Source organism: Nerophis ophidion, linkage group LG06 (assembly GCF_033978795.1).
Source record: "Nerophis ophidion isolate RoL-2023_Sa linkage group LG06, RoL_Noph_v1.0, whole genome shotgun sequence".
Classification (NCBI taxonomy): domain Eukaryota; kingdom Metazoa; phylum Chordata; class Actinopteri; order Syngnathiformes; family Syngnathidae; genus Nerophis; species Nerophis ophidion.
The window spans coordinates 12,460,919-12,478,377 of NC_084616.1; the positions used below are offsets into that span (position 1 = coordinate 12,460,919).

Below are 17,459 nucleotides of genomic sequence, written 5' to 3' on the forward strand. Positions count from 1 at the left end.
CCGGAAGTTGTTAGCAGACTTCCCGGACTTTGCTAAAGGTAAGCCACGGTCTGAAATGCTCTGCAAAGTTTTATAAATGACTCTAAAGCTAACTTGAGATTTATTGTAAAATACACAGTTATTTAACAGCAGTTGGAATGCTGTATTGGGGGAATTCTCGTTTTCAATTGGTTGTTGCTCACGTCAAACGTATTACTAGGCCGACCATATTCTGAAATACCAAAAAGAGGACACTTATATTCGTGCCAAGGCCGGGACGAAGTGAACATTTGCTAATGATACTCGAACTTGCTTTATAAATAATATATTTATTTAAATAAAGCATGTTTTCTCCTCTGTTGACAGCGGTGTTGGCGCTAGGTATTTTCAAAATGGCGTCTCTTCCCACCATGTCATAAAAATGGGGTCCCACAGTAAATTTTTGGGGTCCCACATTTTTGTAGGCGTTTTGAAAACAAATGATAAACGTATACATTATCTTGTTATAGCTCACATTCTATATTGTGTTTTGGGAAAAAAGGTTGTCATAAACGTTACTTAAAGGCCTACTGAAAGCCACTACTAGCGACTACGCAGTCTGATAGTTTATATATCAATGATGAAATATTAACATTGCAACACATGCCAATGCGGCCTTTTTAGTTTACTAAATTGCAATTTTAAATATCCCGCGAGGTATCCGGTTGAAAACGTCGCGGAATAATGACACTTATGTGACGTTATTGGGTGGAGCGAACATTTCAGCCCAGCACCACACACGGCTAAAAGTCGTCTCTTTTCATCGCATAATTACACAGTAATTTGGACATCTGTGTTGCTGAATCTTTTGCAATTTGTTCAATTAATGGAGACTATAAAGACGAATGCTGTTGGTGGAAAGCGGTGGATTGCAGCTGCCTTTAGCAACCAAAACACAGCCGGTGTTTCTTTATTTGTTGTGAAGCTTTAATTTGGAACAGAGCGGTCAAGCAAACATGTTTTTCTACCACATGTCAACCAGCAAGTTTTTTGGATGAAAAAATTGTGATATTAAGTCGGCTCTTACCGGCCCCACAAGGCCCCTGCCCTGCAACACAATAAATAAAGAAATTGAAAAAACTAGCAGCAGCTGTAAAGTTTAGATCGAAGAAGGAAAGAAGAAAGTGAATGAATGTTTACAACTGAATACATTAAAGTCCTACTGAAACCCACTACTACCCACCACACAGTCCGATAGTTTATATATCAATGATGAAATATTGTGATATTAAGTCGGCTCTTACCGGCCCCACAAGGCCCCTGCCCTGCAACACAATAAATATGGATGGATGGATGGATGGATGGAGCAGCAGCTGTAAAGTTTAGATCCACGAAGGAAAGAAGAAAGTGAATGAATGGCCCCCCGGCCCAGGGGCCATTTGCGGCCCGCAGGTAATTTTCTAACGGCCCCATGGCACATTTTAAAATCACGATTGGAAAATTTTTATAACGGAAAAAGTGGTATAAAAGAGCAAACGGGTGAAATGTAACAAGAAAATGTTGCAATGTTGACTCTAATAACACAAAGCTGCCATGCAAGCTGTTTCTTTTTTTTTTTTTAAATAATAATGAATCAAAATCAATGTCATTATGAATTATTGACCTATACAAGGCCCCAATTACGTCACGTCAGTACAGATAAGAACACATTTTTATTTTGCATTAGCTGGTGGTAGTGCAGGATAAAAGAGCAATAAGGTGCAGATATAAATAAATACTACAGATAATTAAATTGCACTTTTGCATATGCATCCAGGTGTATGGATGTATGTTATATTGTTGTTACATTCCAGCGAGTTAATCCCTTTTTGGGGGGAATTGAGGGGATTATTTTAATGCGTTCAAGAGTCTTACGGCCTGAGGGAAGAAGCTGTTACAGAACTTCTGCTACGGAGGCTGCGGAACCTCTTTCTAGAGTCCAGCAAGGAAAACAGTCCTTGGTGGGAAGTGGGAGGAGTACCTGCAGATTTTCTGAGCCCTGGTCAGGCAGCGGCTGTTTGCGATCTCCAAGATAGGAGGAAGAGAAGTCCCGATGATCTTTTCTGCCGTCCTCACCACTCTCTGCAGAGACTTCAATGTACAGATTAGGGTTTTCTCGATACCAATATTTTGGTACCCAATTTTTTCAAACAAACAATTCAACTATTATTAAAAAATATATATATTTCATTTAAAATGTTTGTAACTTTTCAAGAAAGAAAAGTTTTCTAAGGAAAATTATAGTATTCCATAAATTTGTCAGCATTGCATTAGTTTGATACGTTATCCAAAAATGTAACATTGAAAAATAGGTCTCTTTAGATGACAGACTAGCTGTGCAGTTTTTAACTGCCGCAACCTGGATTTGAACCAGGTTTGCTGTAGCCACAATGCAAAGTACTAACAACTATGTGATCACTGGTGTCAACCATTTTTTTGTACAGAAAGTTTACCTCCAACACCTCTGGTTTCAGGTTAAATTGCCAAAGCCTCCCGGGCTTGCCAGGAGTAGAGGCTAGAATTTTCTGATCCAAAGTCAGATTCATAGTCCCATGTGCCACTTGCAATCTGAACAACTAGTCGGGAGCACAGGGCTGGACTGTAGCTTCTCTTTCTTATTCCACTTAACAACATGATGTCAAAAAAGAAATATTTTCAGATAGCTCACAAACTGACCCACTAAAAGAATCTTGGTTGCTGTGACACGGATTCGAATCGGGGTTCCTGCGGCCACAACGCAGAGTACTAACCACTATACGATCACAGCTGTTATTTGTCCTTGCTACAGCTAATTAAACTACGTTACTTTGACTCCGGGTTAAAGTACAAAAGTTTGCCGAGGTAGCCAGGAGTCAAATCTAGAATTTTCTGATCCGTATTCAGACGCGTTGTCCATTGCGCCACTAGCCCTCGTTTAAAGAGTTCTGGTGAATAAGGCTGGACATGTAGATTGTTGACTCTGGCAAAAGGGGTTAAACACTGACAATGCAGTGACCATGAAAGAACTCAAACTCACTGAAAAGAAACATGACTGCCCCGTGTGAGGATCGAGCTAATGGCACTAGGGATTTTGAATAATAGGCAAAATTCTCCTCTCTGAGCTGCTACCTTACCGTGGTAGAGGAGTTTGCGTGTCCCAATGATCCTAGGAGGTATGTTGTCTGGGGGCTTTCATGCCTCCTGGTAGGGTCTCCCAAGACAAACAGGTCCTAGGTGAGTGATCAGACAAAGAGCAGCTCAAAGACTTCTATGGAATTACAACAAAATGAACTAAGATTTCCCTTGCCCGGACGCGGGTCACCGGGGCCCCGCTCTGGAGCCAGGCCCGGAGTTGGGGCACGATGGCGAGCGCCTGGTCCATAGGGCCCGGCCGGGCACAGCCCGAAGAGGCAACATGGGTCATCCCTCCAATGGGCTCACCACTCACGGGAGGGGCCATACAGGTCGGGTGCATTGTGAGCTGGGCGGCAGCCGAAGGCAGGGCACTTGGCGGTCCTATCCTCGGCTACAGAAGCTAGCTCTTGGGACGTGGAACGTCACCTCACTGGGGGGAAGGAGCCTGAGCTAGTCCGCGAGGTAGAGAAGTTCCGGCTGGATATAGTCGGACTCACCTCGACGCACAGCAAGGGCTCTGGAACCAGTTCTCTCAAGAGGGACTGGACCCTCTTCCACTCTGGCGTTGCCGGCAGTGAGAGGCGACGGGCTGGGGTGGCAATTCTCGTTGCCCCCCGGTTCAAAGCCTGCACGTTTGAGTTCAACCCAGTGGACGAGAGGGTAGCTTCCCTTCGCCTTCGGGTGGGGGGACGGGTCCGGACTGTTGTTTGTGCTTACGCACCAAACAGCAGTTCAGAATACCCACCCTCGAGGGAGTACTGGAAAGTGCTCCCCCGGGTGATTCCCTTGTCCTACTGGGGGACTTCAACGCTCATGTTGGCAACGACAGTGAAATCTGGAGAGGCGTGATCGGGAAGAATGGTCGCCCGGATCTAAACCCGAGTGGTGTTTTGTTATTGGACTTTTGTGCTCGTCACGGATTGTCCATAACAAACACCATGTTCAAACATAAGGGTGTCCATATGTGCACTTGGCACCAGGACACCCTAGGCCGCAGTTCCATGATCGACTTTGTTGTTGTGTCATCGGATTTGCGGCCTCATGTTCTGGACACTCGGGTGAAGAGAGGGACGGAGCTTTCTACCGATCACCACCTGGTGGTGAGTTGGCTGCGATGGTGGGGGAGGATGCCGGACAGACCTGGCAGGCCCAAGCGCATTGTGAGGGTCTGCTGGGAACGTCTGGCAGAGTGTCCGGTCAGAGAGAGTTTCAATTCACACCTCCGGGAGAACTTTGAACATGTCACGAGGAAGGTGCGGGACATTGAGTCCGAGTGGACCATGTTCCGAACCTCTATTGTCGAGGCGGCTGATTGGAGCTGTGGCCGCAAGGTTGTTGGTGCCTGTCGTGGCGGTAATCCCAGAACCCGTTGGTGGACACCAGCAGTGAGGGATGCTGTCAAGCTGAAGAAGGAGTCCTATCGGGGTATTTTGGCTCATAGGACTCCGGAGGCAGTGGACGGGTACCGACAGGCCAAGCGGTGTGCAGCCTTAGCGGTCGCGGAGGCAAAAACTCGGACATGGGAAGAGTTCGGGGAAGCCATGGAAAACGACTTCCGGACGGCTTCGAAGCGATTCTGGACCACCATACGCCGCCTCAGGAAGGGGAAGCAGTGCACTATCAACACCGTGTATGGTGCGGATGGTGTTCTGCTGACTTCGACTGCGGATGTTGTGGATCGGTGGAGGGAATACTTCGAAGACCTCCTCAATCCCACCAACACATGTCTGCCTTTGAGGAAGCGGTGCCTGGGGATTCTGTGGTGGGCTCTCCTATTTCTGGGGCTGAGGTCGCTGAGGTAGTTAAAAAGCTCCTCGGCGGCAATGCCCCGGGGTGGATGAGACCCGCCCGGAGTTCCTTAAGGCTCTGGATGCTGTGGGGCTGTCTTGGTTGACAAGACTCTGCAGCATCGCGTGGACATCGGGGGCGGTACCTTTGGATTGGCAGACCGGGGTGGTGGTCCCTCTCTTTAAGAAGGGGTACCGGAGGGTGTGTTCCACCTATCGTGGGATCACACTCCTCAGCCTTCCCGGTAAGGTTTATTCAGGTGTACTGGAGAGGAGGCTTCGCCGGATAGTCGAACCTCGGATTCAGGAGGAACAGTGTGGTTTTCGTCCTGGTCGTGGAACTGTGGACCAGCTCTATACTCTCGGCAGGGTTCTTGAGGGTGCATGGGAGTTTGCCCAACCAGTCTACATGTGCTTTGTGGACTTGGAGAAGGCATTCGACCGTGTCCCTCGGGAAGTCCTGTGGGGAGTGCTCAGAGAGTATGGGGTATCGGACTGTCTTATTGTGGCAGTCCGCTCCCTGTATGACCAGTGTCAGAGCTTGGTCCGCATTGCTGGCAGTAAGTCGGACACGTTTCCAGTGAGGGTTGGACTCCGCCAAGGCTGTCCTTTGTCACCGATTCTGTTCATAACTTTTATGGACAGAATTTCTAGGCGCAGCCAAGGCGTTGAGGGTATCCGGTTTGTGGCCACGGGATTAGGTCTTTGATTTTTGCAGATGATGTAGTCCTGATGGCTTCATCTGGCCGGGATCTTCAGCTCTCACTTGATCGGTTCGCAGCCGAGTGTGAAGCGACCGGAATGAGAATCAGCACCTCCAAGTCCGAGTCCATGGTTCTCGCCCAGAAAAGGGTGGAGTGCCATCTCCGGTTTGGGGAGGACACCCTGCCCCAAGTGGAGGAGTTCAAGTACCTAGGAGTCTTGTTCACGAGTGGGGGAAGAGTGGATCATGAGATCGACAGGCGGATCGGTGCGGCGTCTTCAGTAATGCGGACGTTGTATCGATCCGTTGTGGTGAAGAAAGAGCTGAGCCGGAAGGCAAAGCTCTCAATTTACCGGTCGATCTACGTTCCCATCCTCACCTATGGTCATGAGCTTTGGGTCATGACCGAAAGGATAGGATCACGGGTACTAGCGGCCGAAATAAGTTTCCTCCGCCGGGTGGCGGGGCTCTCCCTTAGAGATAGGGTGAGAAGCTCTGCCATCCGGGAGGAACTCAAAGTAAAGCCGCTGCTCCTTCACATCGAGAGGAGCCAGATAAGGTGGTTCGGGCATCTGGTCAGGATGCCACCCGAACGCCTCCCTAGGGAGGTGTTTAGGGCACGTCCAGCTGGTAAGAGGCCACGGGGAAGACCCAGGACACGTTGGGAAGACTATGTCTCCCGGCTGGCCTGGGAACGCCTCGGGATCCCCCGGGAAGAGCTAGACGAAGTGGCTGGAGAGAGGGAAGTCTGGGCTTCCCTGCTTAGGCTGCTGCCCCCGCGACCCGACCTCGGATAAGCGGAAGATGATGGATGGATGGATGGATGGCAAAATTCTGCCCAAAAATCACATTTCCTCTTTGAACAGTGACAATGAAGGGATTCCAACCCGCTAAAACAAAAAACACATACCTTGTGTGAGGATTGAACTCACAACCTACAGATTATGAGACTGACACGCTACCTACTGCGCTAACGAGGCTATGGTATTCAATTTTAGCTCACTAGTTGAGACGTCACCACTATACGATGTCTTAAAAATTGCATTTTGAACAACACATCGGGAGCACGAGGCTAGACTGTAGCTTTTCATTGTTATTCCGCTTAACAACATAATGTCAAAAAGGAAATATTTTTAGTTAACACACAAAAACACCCATTGCTAGGAACTTGATTCCTGGGACCCGAATTTGAAACGGAGTTCCCGCGGCAACAACGCAGAGTACTAACCACTGTACTATCACAGCTGCTAACTGTTCTTGCTGCAGCAAATTAACGTACGTAACTTTGACTCCGGGTTAAAGTACAAAAGAGCTAGCCAGGAGTCGAACCTAGAATCTTCTGATCCGTAGTCAGACGCGTTATCCATTGCGCCACTAGCCCTTGTTAAAGTTGTTCTGGTGAGTAACACCGGACACGAAGATTACTGACTCAGGCAAAAGGGGTTAAACACTGACAATGCAGTGACCATGAAGGAACTCAAACTCACTGAAAAGAAACATGACTGCCCCGTGTGAGGATCGAGCTAATGGCACTAGGGATTTTGAATAATAGGCAAAATTCCCCCAATAAATCACAGTTCCTCTTTGAACAGTGACAATGAAGGGATTTCCACCCGCTAAAACCAAAAACACACGCCCCATGTGAGGATTGAACTCACGACCTTCAGATCATGAGACTGACGCGCTACCTACTGCACTAACGAAGCCATGACAGCTAGTTTAGCTCACCAGTTGTTACGTCACCGCTATACGATGTCTTAAAAATTGCAATTTGAACAACACATCGGGAGCACGAGGCTAGACTGTAGCTTTTCTTTGTTATTCCACTTAACCTAATGTCAAAAAATAAATATTTTTAGTTAACACACAAAAAGACACACTGCAAGAAATTTGGTTGCTGTGACCCGGATTCGAACCGGGGTTCCTGCGGCCACAACGCAGAGTACTAACCACTATACAATCACAGCTGTTGAATACTCTTGCTATAGCAAATTAACATACGGAACTTTGACTTTGGTTTAAAGTACAAAAGCTTGCCGAGCTAGCCAGGAGTCGAAACTAGAATCTTCTGATCCGTAGTCAGACGCGTTATCCATTGCGCCACTAGCCCTTGGTAAAGATATTCTGGTGAGTAACACTGGACACGAAGATTACTGACTCTGGCAAAAGGGGTTAAACACTGACAATGCAGTGACCATGAAGGAACTCAAACACACTGAAAAGAAACATGACTGCCCCGTGTGAGGATTGAGCTAATGGCACTAGGGATTTTGAATAATAGGCAAAATTCTCCCAATAAATCACAGTTCCTCTTTGAACAGTGACAATGAAGGGATTTCAACCTTGCTGAAACCAAAAACACATTTCCCGTGTGAGGATTGAATTCACGACCTTTTGATAATGAGACTGACGCGCTACCTACTGCGCTAACGAGGCCATGACAGGAAGTGTAGCTCACCAGTCGTTACGTCACCACTATACGATGTCTTAAAAATTGCAATTTGAACAACACATCGGGAGCACGAGGCTAGACTGTAGCTTTTCATTGTTATTCCACTTAACAACATAATGTCAAAAAAGAAATATTTTTAGATAACACATGTGATATATTGAATGGGAGGCAATAAACAGGCGAGGTGATGAAGTTACGTCTCGTTTACTGTGACTTCAGAACAGACTCACTCACTTGCCGTCAAGTGTACAACAACATCGTAAAACGTTGGCCAACCAAAAAGCAACCCCAGTATGCTATGACCAACATTGACCAGGAGATGGCAACATACACACATAGACCAATCCATTACATTCCTCCCCTTTTAGAATCTTAGAAGTTACTCAAAATAAAAACAACCCAACCAGAAATGCAGCAGGCTCAATTAGAAAAACTACTAATGCCATATATATATTTTTTTTAGTACTGAACACTTAACCCTCATTTGTAACAGCAACATATGTATTATACAAACAGTATTCATACACCTTTAACACAGCTTTTTATACTGTTGTCAGAGATTCAGTTTGTTTGGTGGTACTCGAACCCTTTCTGGATACCTGCGGATCACTGGTGGGGTTTTTGTTGTGGGTGATCTGAATTCTGATGATGGCAACTCAGCAGGACTTGAATCTACTTCAGTGTTGAGACTTGTTTGTGTCTGACTCACTGATGGTCCTGGTGATGGAATTGACTCTCCAGTTGTACTGATGGCACATTTTCTGCAACTGGTGGAGACAAGATAACTGGCAGTTTCTCCATGTTCTCTCGCCATGGTAACATGTGATCCACATGCACAGTGCGCTGTCTCTGTCCCGCTTGGATCAGGTAAGTGACAGTTCCCAGTCTTTTCAGTATTTTTGCTTTACTCCATTTTTCCACTCCGTCCCTGAAATTTCTGATCCGAACAACCTCTCCCTCCAGGAAAAAGCGAATAGGGGGAGCCCTTTTGTCATGATAAAGCTTCTGCGCTGCTTGTTTTCCTTCGATCCGTCAGGCAAGGTCCGGCTTGAGCAAACTGAAACGAGTCCTCAAATGGCATTTCAGGAATAACTCGGCTGGAGTACGTCCCGTCACTGTGTGGGGTGTACTGCGGTACATGAGAAGGAAATTTGCAAGTCTGTGACTGAGTGACAAGGAAGACTTGCTGTCTGCTTCCAGCACATTCTTCATCAGAGACCGTTTCAAGATTTGTACTGATCTCTCTGCTGCTCCATTTGATGCTGGGTGGTAAGCCGGTACAGCAGTGTGTTTTACTCCATTACTCTCCAGGAACTGAGTAAACTCCTTTGTCACCAGCTGTGGGCCATTGTCTGAAACTAGCTCTTCTGGCAGTCCATACGATGCAAACAGACAGCGCAGCACTTTAATGGTGTTGTGAGAAGTGGTGGACGACATGGGAAAAACCTCTAACCTCTTTGAATGGCTATCAATGACAACCAAAAAATACTGTTTATCTTTCTCTGCAAAATCAATGTGAATTCTTTGCCACACTCTTTCTGGCCACCGCCAAGGATGTAACGGTGCCACAGCTGGCATTTTCTGTACTGCTTGGCAGACTGAGCACTTGTTCACCAGCTCTTGAATTTCACCATCACAGCCTGGCCACCAAAGGTAACTGCGGGCAAGAGCCTTCATACGGCAAATACCTGGATGTTAATGATGGAGATCCTCCAGTAATCTCTGTCGATAACCTGGGGGTATGATGACTCGCTGTCCCCAGAGAATGCAGCTTTGATCTGCTGACAACTCCTGTCTGCGTACAAAGTAAGGCCTCAATGCTACATCTTCCACATAACTTGGCCAGCCATTTAATGTGTAGTTCCACACCTTACTTAGCATAGGATCTTTAAGAGTAGCACTCTCAATGTCTTTTGCACACACAGGAAGTTCATCCAAGTATGAAAAATAGAAGATACTTCCCTCCACTGCTGTGTTGTTCATCCCTACTCGGGGTAGGCGTGACAAAGCATCCGCATTAGCATGATCAGCTGGCTTTTTATACTCAATCTCATAATTGTAGGCCATGAGAATAAGTCCCCAGCGTTGCATTCTTAATGCTGCCAACGTTGGAACTGCTGATTTTGGCCCCAGGATGGCCAACAGTGGCTTATGATCAGTGATCAGTGTGAATTTCCTTCCGTAAAGGTATTTATGAAATTTCTTTACTCCAAAAATGATAGCAAGTGCCTCCTTTTCAATTTGGGCATACTTCCTTTCTGGTTCAGTGAGTGTCCTTGAGGCAAATGCAACAGGTCTCTCTTATCCATCTTCTGTTACATGTGAAATTACAGCACCAACTCCATAAGGCAAAGCATCACATGCAATTCGCAGTGGCAGGCGGGTGTTGTAGTGTACCAGCACTTTGTTCTGCAGTAGAAGTTGCTTTGCATCTTCAAATGCTTTTGCACATTCAACTGTCCAAATCCACTTTGAGTCCTTTTTAAGTAGGTTGTGCAGAGGCTTGAGCACAGTAGAGGGGTTTTGCAGGAATCTGCTGTAATAGTTCAGAAGACCCAAGAAAGACTTCAGTTCTGTTACATTTGTGGGCTCAGGTGCATTTGTTATGGCAGTCCCCTTTTCTTCTGTGGGATGTAACCCAGTCTTATCAATGCGATGTCCCAAACACTCGACACTGCTCTGGAAAAACTGACATTTTGATAGCTTCACCCTGATGGCATGCTTCTCCAAACGTGTGAGAACATTATCCAGTCTTGTCAAATGCTCCTCCTCCGAAGAAGCTGTAACGAGTATGTCGTCCAAAAAACATGTCACATGGTCCATCCCTTGCAGAATCTGGTCCATAACAGACTGAAATATTGCAGGAGCACTCGAAACTCCATAACTGAGGCGATGATACTTGTACAGACCCTTATGTGTGTTTATGGTCAGATACTTTTCTGACTCTTCATCCAACTGTAGTTGTTGGTAGGCGTGTGACAGATCCAGTTTGCTGAAAGATGTACCTCCTGCTAATGTAGCGAATAGATCTTCCGTATTCGGTAATGGATAGGTCTGCTCTTCAATGCATTGATTAACACTAACCTTGTAGTCACCACAAATCCTGATCGTTTTGTCAACCTTAGGTACTGTGACTATTGGAGCTGCCCACTCGCTAGTGTCAATCTTTGAAATCACTTGTTCACTCTCCAACCTCTCTAGCTCTCTCTCTACAGCTTCCTTTAGTGCGTAAGGAACTGGACGAGCCTTGCAGAAAATTGGTGTGGTATCAGGTTTGGTGCGTATTTTAGCTTTAAACCCTGTGATACAGCCTTGGCCCTCTGAGAACACTGCCTGATGTCTCTCTATCACCTCCTGTACTCCTGTGTTACCATGCGTCCTTTTCTGCACCTTTTGTACAGTGAAAATATGTTTCCAGTTCAGCCATAGCTTTTTTAGCCAGTTACGGCCAATCAGTGCAGGTCTGCTTCCCTGTACAATGACCAGTGGAAGTGTCACTTGCTGGTCCTCGTACTGTACTGGTAACATGATGTACCCTCGAACAGCAATCCTTTGGCCTGAATATGATTTCAACTTTAACTTGAAAACTGGTTTCAAAGGAAATTGAGTGAGGTTTGCCTGGTAAAAGCTGTCAGAAACTACTGACACTGCTGAACCTGTGTCCAGTAACATTGTGGTGCTCTTGTTTCCCAGTACAATATCCACTGTGTAACCTTTTTCCCAGTTTGAGGTAGAGTCAACTGCGTACAATCCAAAAAGTTCTGCCTCATCACCACTTCTAGATGCACTCCCTTCATTTTCAACATACTGAGTTGAAGATTGGCCTTTAGTCTTCCTGCATGCACGGGCAATGTGTCCAATTTTGGAGCAAGCATGACACTTTTCATTTTTAAATCTGCAGTCATGTGGTGAGTGCTTCCCACCACATCTGTAGCATGTTTGCTGTCCCCCTGTGTCTCTTTTGTATTCCTTTGCTTTGTTATTATTTTTCCATCTGAACTGTCCTTTCCTCCCCTTCTCAGAAAAATGAGAAACACTTGACAGGGCATTTACCTGGTGAGGTCCACTGTGTCCAGAAAACTCCATTGTATTTTTGGAAGCAAGCTCCATAGAGACTGCAATTTCACAAGCACGGGGAAACGTCAGGTCCCTTTCAGACAACAGCCTGCGTTGCACTGCATCAGAACGTAATCCACTCACAAAACGATCTCTCATGGCATCGTCCAAATATTGTCCAAAATTGCAGGTTGCTGACAACTATCTCAAAGCCACAATGTAATCAGAAACAGCTTCTCCTTCCTTCTGATTACGTTTCTGAAAGCGAAAACGCTCCGCTATCACAACAGGTGCGGGCTTATAATGTCATCATAGCGCCCTCTTCAGCACATCATACCCTAAAGTACTTGGCAATGCCGGAGACGTGAGGTTCTTCAGCAGCTTATAAGTGTCTGCTCCAATAACAGAAAGGAAAACACACACCTTCTTGTCCCCTTCAATCTCGTAAGCCAGCATCCACTGCTCCAAACGCTCCAGATATGAATCAAAATCCTCCTTAGAGGACCCACTGTCAGAGCCATGTTAGCATCCGGTGCTACTGCTATTCCGACACGTGCCCGGTTCCTCCACAAAGTAGGCTACTCTTCAGCCTTACCTACGACCAGTGCACAGCGCTCCTCTAAAATCCCCTCACGCAGTGGGCTTCTTTTAAATCCTCGTCGCCATTTGTGATATATTGAATGGGAGGCAATAAACAGGCGAGGTGATGAAGTTACGTCTCGTTTACTGTGACTTCAGAACAGACTCACTCACTTGCCGTCAAGTGTACAACAACATCGTAAAACGTTGGCCAACCAAAAAGCAACCCCAGTATGCTATGACCAACATTGACCAGGAGATGGCAACATACACACATAGACCAATCTATTACAACACACAAAAAGAGGTCCAAGATGGCGGCGCCCGGAAGGGCTGCAACCCCGAGGAGCTCCTGCTAAAGATGGAACATTTGGCAGAAATACCGGACAATTCTACAAATTTTATGGCTCGCTCACATCGTGGTCACTCCGTGATCACGTACGACCGCCAGACACTTCTGGATGTGGACATATCGGGCCGTTTTGGACTGATAGACGCGTGCTTGCTAGACGTGCTAACTAGCACGGGAATACTACGACGGCTACATCCAGCGGCCTGTGAAGCAGGGGAGTATAGTAGCAGCGGGGGCCGTCTACGGAGCAGACGCCAGCGGTGTGATCGGAAACGCCGATGCCGAGCGAGGCTAAAAACAAAGCAGAAGGCTAATCCCCACAGAACACCACTTCCCTCCATCCTGAAGCCGGATTTAAATGGAAGATGCGAGACTACTGGTCTGGGTAAGGAGTCAGTTAAATTAGAACAAGTTTTTTCTGCTTTGAGTGTTTCAGAGTTGGACATGTGTTTTACTGAGGTGGCTAAATATGATGCGTGCAGTTTATCAAAGCAACAAACAAACAATCGGAAAATTCCCATTACTGAGGTGGCTAACTATGATGCGTGCAGTTTATCAAAGCAACAAACAAACAATCGGAAAATTCCCGTCGTATCAATTCCTAGATATGGTCGCAATTATACTAAATGCACTGGGCATAATAAACACAACATTATTAATATTGCTACTACGTATAATTTGATCAAAAATTCCCTAAAACAGCCCACTACCTATAATATAGGTTTTTTAAACATAAGATCATTGTCCCCCAAAACGTTGTTAGTTAATGATATCATCAGAGACAACAATCTTAACGTCATCGGTCTCAGCGAAACCTGGCTTAAACCAAACGACTTTTTTGCGCTAAACGAGGCATGTCCTCCTAACTTTACACATGCGCATATTGCCCTTCCTCTTAAAAGGGGAGGGGGGGTCGCACTAATATACAACGAAAACTTTAACCTTAGTCCTAACATAAATAATAAATATAAATTGTTTGAGGTGCTTACTATGAGGTCTGTCACACCGCTGCCTCTACACCTGGCTGTTATCTACCGCCCCCCAGGGCCCTATTCGGACTTTATCAATGAATTCTCAGAGTTCGTTGCTGATCTAGTGACACACGCCGATAATATAATCATAATGGAGGACTTTAATATCCATATGAATACCCCATCGGACCCACCGTGCGTAGCGCTCCAGACTATAATTGATAGCTGTGGTCTCACACAAATAATAAATGAACCCACGCATCGCAACGGTAATACGATAGACCTAGTGCTTGTCAGGGGTATCACCGTTTCCAAAGTTACGATACTCCCGTATACTAAAGTATTGTCCGATCATTACCTTATAAAATTCGAGGTTCAGACGCATGTTCGGCAAACTAATAATAATAATAACTGCTATAGCAGCCGCAACATTAATACGGCCACAACGACAACTCTTGCTGACCTACTGCCCTCGGTAATGGCACCATTCCCAAAGTATGTGGGCTCTATTGATAACCTCACTAACAACTTTAACGACGTCCTGCGCGAAACCATTGATAACATGGCACCGCTAAAGTTAAAAAAGGCTCCAAAAAAGCGTACCCCGTGGTTTACAGAAGAAACTAGAGCTCAGAAATTATTATGTAGAAAGCTGGAACGCAAATGGCGCACGACTAAACTTGAGGTGCACCATCAAGCATGGAGTGATGGTTTAATAACTTATAAATGCATGCTTACCTTAGCTAAAGCTAAATATTACTCAAATCTCATCCACCGTAATAAAAACGATCCTAAATTTTTGTTTAGTACGGTAGCATCGCTAACCCAACAAGGGACTCCTTCCAGTAGCTCCACCCACTCAGCTGATGACTTTATGCAATTCTTTAGTAAGAAAATTGAAGTCATTAGAAAGGAGATTAAAGACAATGCGTCCCAGCTACAACGGGGTTCTATTAACACTGACACGATTGTATATATGGCGGATACTGCCCTCCAAAATAGTTTCTCTTGTTTTGAGGAAATAAAATTAGAGGAATTGTTACAATGTGTAAATGGAATAAAACAAACAACATGTTTACTTGATCCACTTCCTGGGAAACTGATCAAGGAGCTCTTTGTATTATTAGGTCCATCAGTGCTAAATATTATAAACGTATCACTTTCCTCGGGCACTGTTCCCCTAGCATTCAAAAAAGCGGTTATACATCCTCTTCTTAAAAGACCTAACCTCGATCCTGACCTCATGGTAAACTACCGACCGGTGTCTCACCTTCCCTTTATTTAAAAAATCCTCGAAAAAATTGTTGCGGAGCAGTTAAATGAACACTTAGCGTCTAACAATCTATGTGAAACCTTTCAATCCGGTTTCAGGGCAAATCACTCCACGGAGACAGCCCTCGCAAAAATGACTAATGATCTATTGCTAACGATGGATTCTGATGCGTCATCCATGTTGCTGCTCCTCGATCTTAGCGCTGCTTTCGATACCGTCGATCATAATATTTTTTTAGAACGTATCAAATCACAAATTGGTATGTCAGACTTAGCCCTGTCTTGGTTTAACTCTTATCTTACTGATAGGATGCAGTGCGTCTCCCATGACAATGTGACCTCGGACTACGTTAAGGTAGCGTGTGGAGTTCCTCAGGGTTCGGTCCTTGGCCCTGCACTCTTCAGCATCTACATGCTGCCGCTAGGTGACATCATACGCAAATACGGTATCAGCTTTCACTGTTATGCTGATGACACCCAACTCTGACCAACACGCAGGATTGTAGTCAGCTGGAGGCGTGTCTTAATGAAATTAAACAATGGCTGTCCGCTAACTTTTTGCAACTCAACGCCAAAAAAACGGAAATGCTGATTATCGGTCCTGCTAGACACCGACCTCTATTTAATGATAAAACTCTAACATTTGACAACCAAACAATTAAACAAGTCGACACGGTAAAGAATCTGGGTGTTATCTTTGACCCAACTCTCTCCTTTGAGTCACACATTAAAAGCGTTACTAAAACGGCCTTCTTTCATCTCCGTAATATCGCTAAAATTCACTCCATTCGGTCCACTAAAGACGCTGAGATCATTATCCATGCGTTTGTTACGTCTCGTCTCGACTACTGTAACGTATTATTTTCGGGTCTCCCCATGTCTAGCATTAAAAGATTACAGTTGGTACAAAATGCGGCTGCTAGACTTTTGACAAGAACAAGAAAGTTTGATCACATTACGCCTGTACTGGCTCACCTGCACGGCTTCCTGTGCACTTAAGATGTGACTTGAAAGTTTTACTACTTACGTATAAAATACTACACGGTCTAGCTCCATCCTATCTTGCCGATTGTATTGTACCGTATGTCCCGGCAAGAAATCTGCGTTCAAAGGACTCCGGCTTATTAGTGATTCCCAAAGCCCAAAAAAAGTCTGCGGGCTATAGAGCGTTTTCCGTTCGGGCTCCAGTACTCTGGAATGCCCTCCCGGTAAAAGTTCGAGATGCCACCTCAGTCGAAGCATTTAAGTCTCACCTTAAAACTCATTTGTATACTCTAGCCTTTAAATAGACTCCCTTTTTAGACCAGTTGATCTGCCATTTCTTTTCTTTTTCTCCTATGTCCCACTCTCCCATGTGGAGGGGGTCCGGTCCGATCCGGTGGCCATGTACTGCTCGCCTGTGTATCGGCTGGGGACATCTCTGTGCTGCTGATCCGCCTCCGCTTGGGATGTTTTCCTGCTGGCTCCGCTGTGAACGGGACTCTCGCTGCTGTGTTGGATCCGCTTTGGACTGGACTCTTGCGACTGTGTTGGATCCATTATGGATTGAACTTTCACAGTATCATGTTAGACCCGCTCGACATCCATTGCTTTCCTCCTCTCCAAGGTTCTCATAGTCATCATTGTCACTGACGTCCCACTGGGTGTGAATTTTTCCTTGCCCTTATGTGGGCCTACCGAGGATGTCGTAGTGGTTTGTGCAGCCCTTTGAGACACTAGTGATTTAGGGCTATATAAGTAAACATTGATTGATTGATTGATTGAAAAAGACTCACTGCTAAAACTTATTTGCTGTGACCCGGATTCGAACCAGGGTTCCTGCGGCCACAACGCAGAGTACTAACTAACCACTGTACGATCACAGATACCAATCACTTTGCTACAGCAAATTAACCTACGTAACTTTGACTCCAGGTTAAAATACAAAAGTTTTGCGAGCTAGCCAGGAAATCGCACCTAGAGTCTTCTGATCTGTATTCAGACACGTTATCCATTGCGCCACTAGCCCTTGTTTATACCTCTCTGGAGAACAACACTGGACCCGTGGACTGTTGACTCAGGCAAAAGGGGTTAAACACTGACAATGCAGTGACCATGAAGGAACTCAAACTCACTGAAAAGAAACATGACTGCCCCGTGTGAGGATCGAGCTAATGGCACTAGGGATTTTGAATAG

At 45.7% G+C, this 17,459-nt stretch overlaps 3 non-coding genes across 3 annotated transcripts; all 3 read right to left on the reverse strand.

Moving 5' to 3' along the window:
* Nucleotides 1-6,909: 6,909 nt before the first annotated feature.
* Nucleotides 6,910-6,982, reverse strand: trnar-acg (transfer RNA arginine (anticodon ACG)). The gene has a single exon. It is a non-coding gene; the product is annotated as a tRNA-Arg (tRNA).
* A 252-nt stretch (nt 6,983-7,234) lies between these two features.
* Nucleotides 7,235-7,307, reverse strand: trnam-cau (transfer RNA methionine (anticodon CAU)). The gene has a single exon. It is a non-coding gene; the product is annotated as a tRNA-Met (tRNA).
* A 189-nt stretch (nt 7,308-7,496) lies between these two features.
* Nucleotides 7,497-7,568, reverse strand: trnah-gug (transfer RNA histidin (anticodon GUG)). Its single transcript has one exon. It is a non-coding gene; the product is annotated as a tRNA-His (tRNA).
* Nucleotides 7,569-17,459: the final 9,891 nt, after the last annotated feature.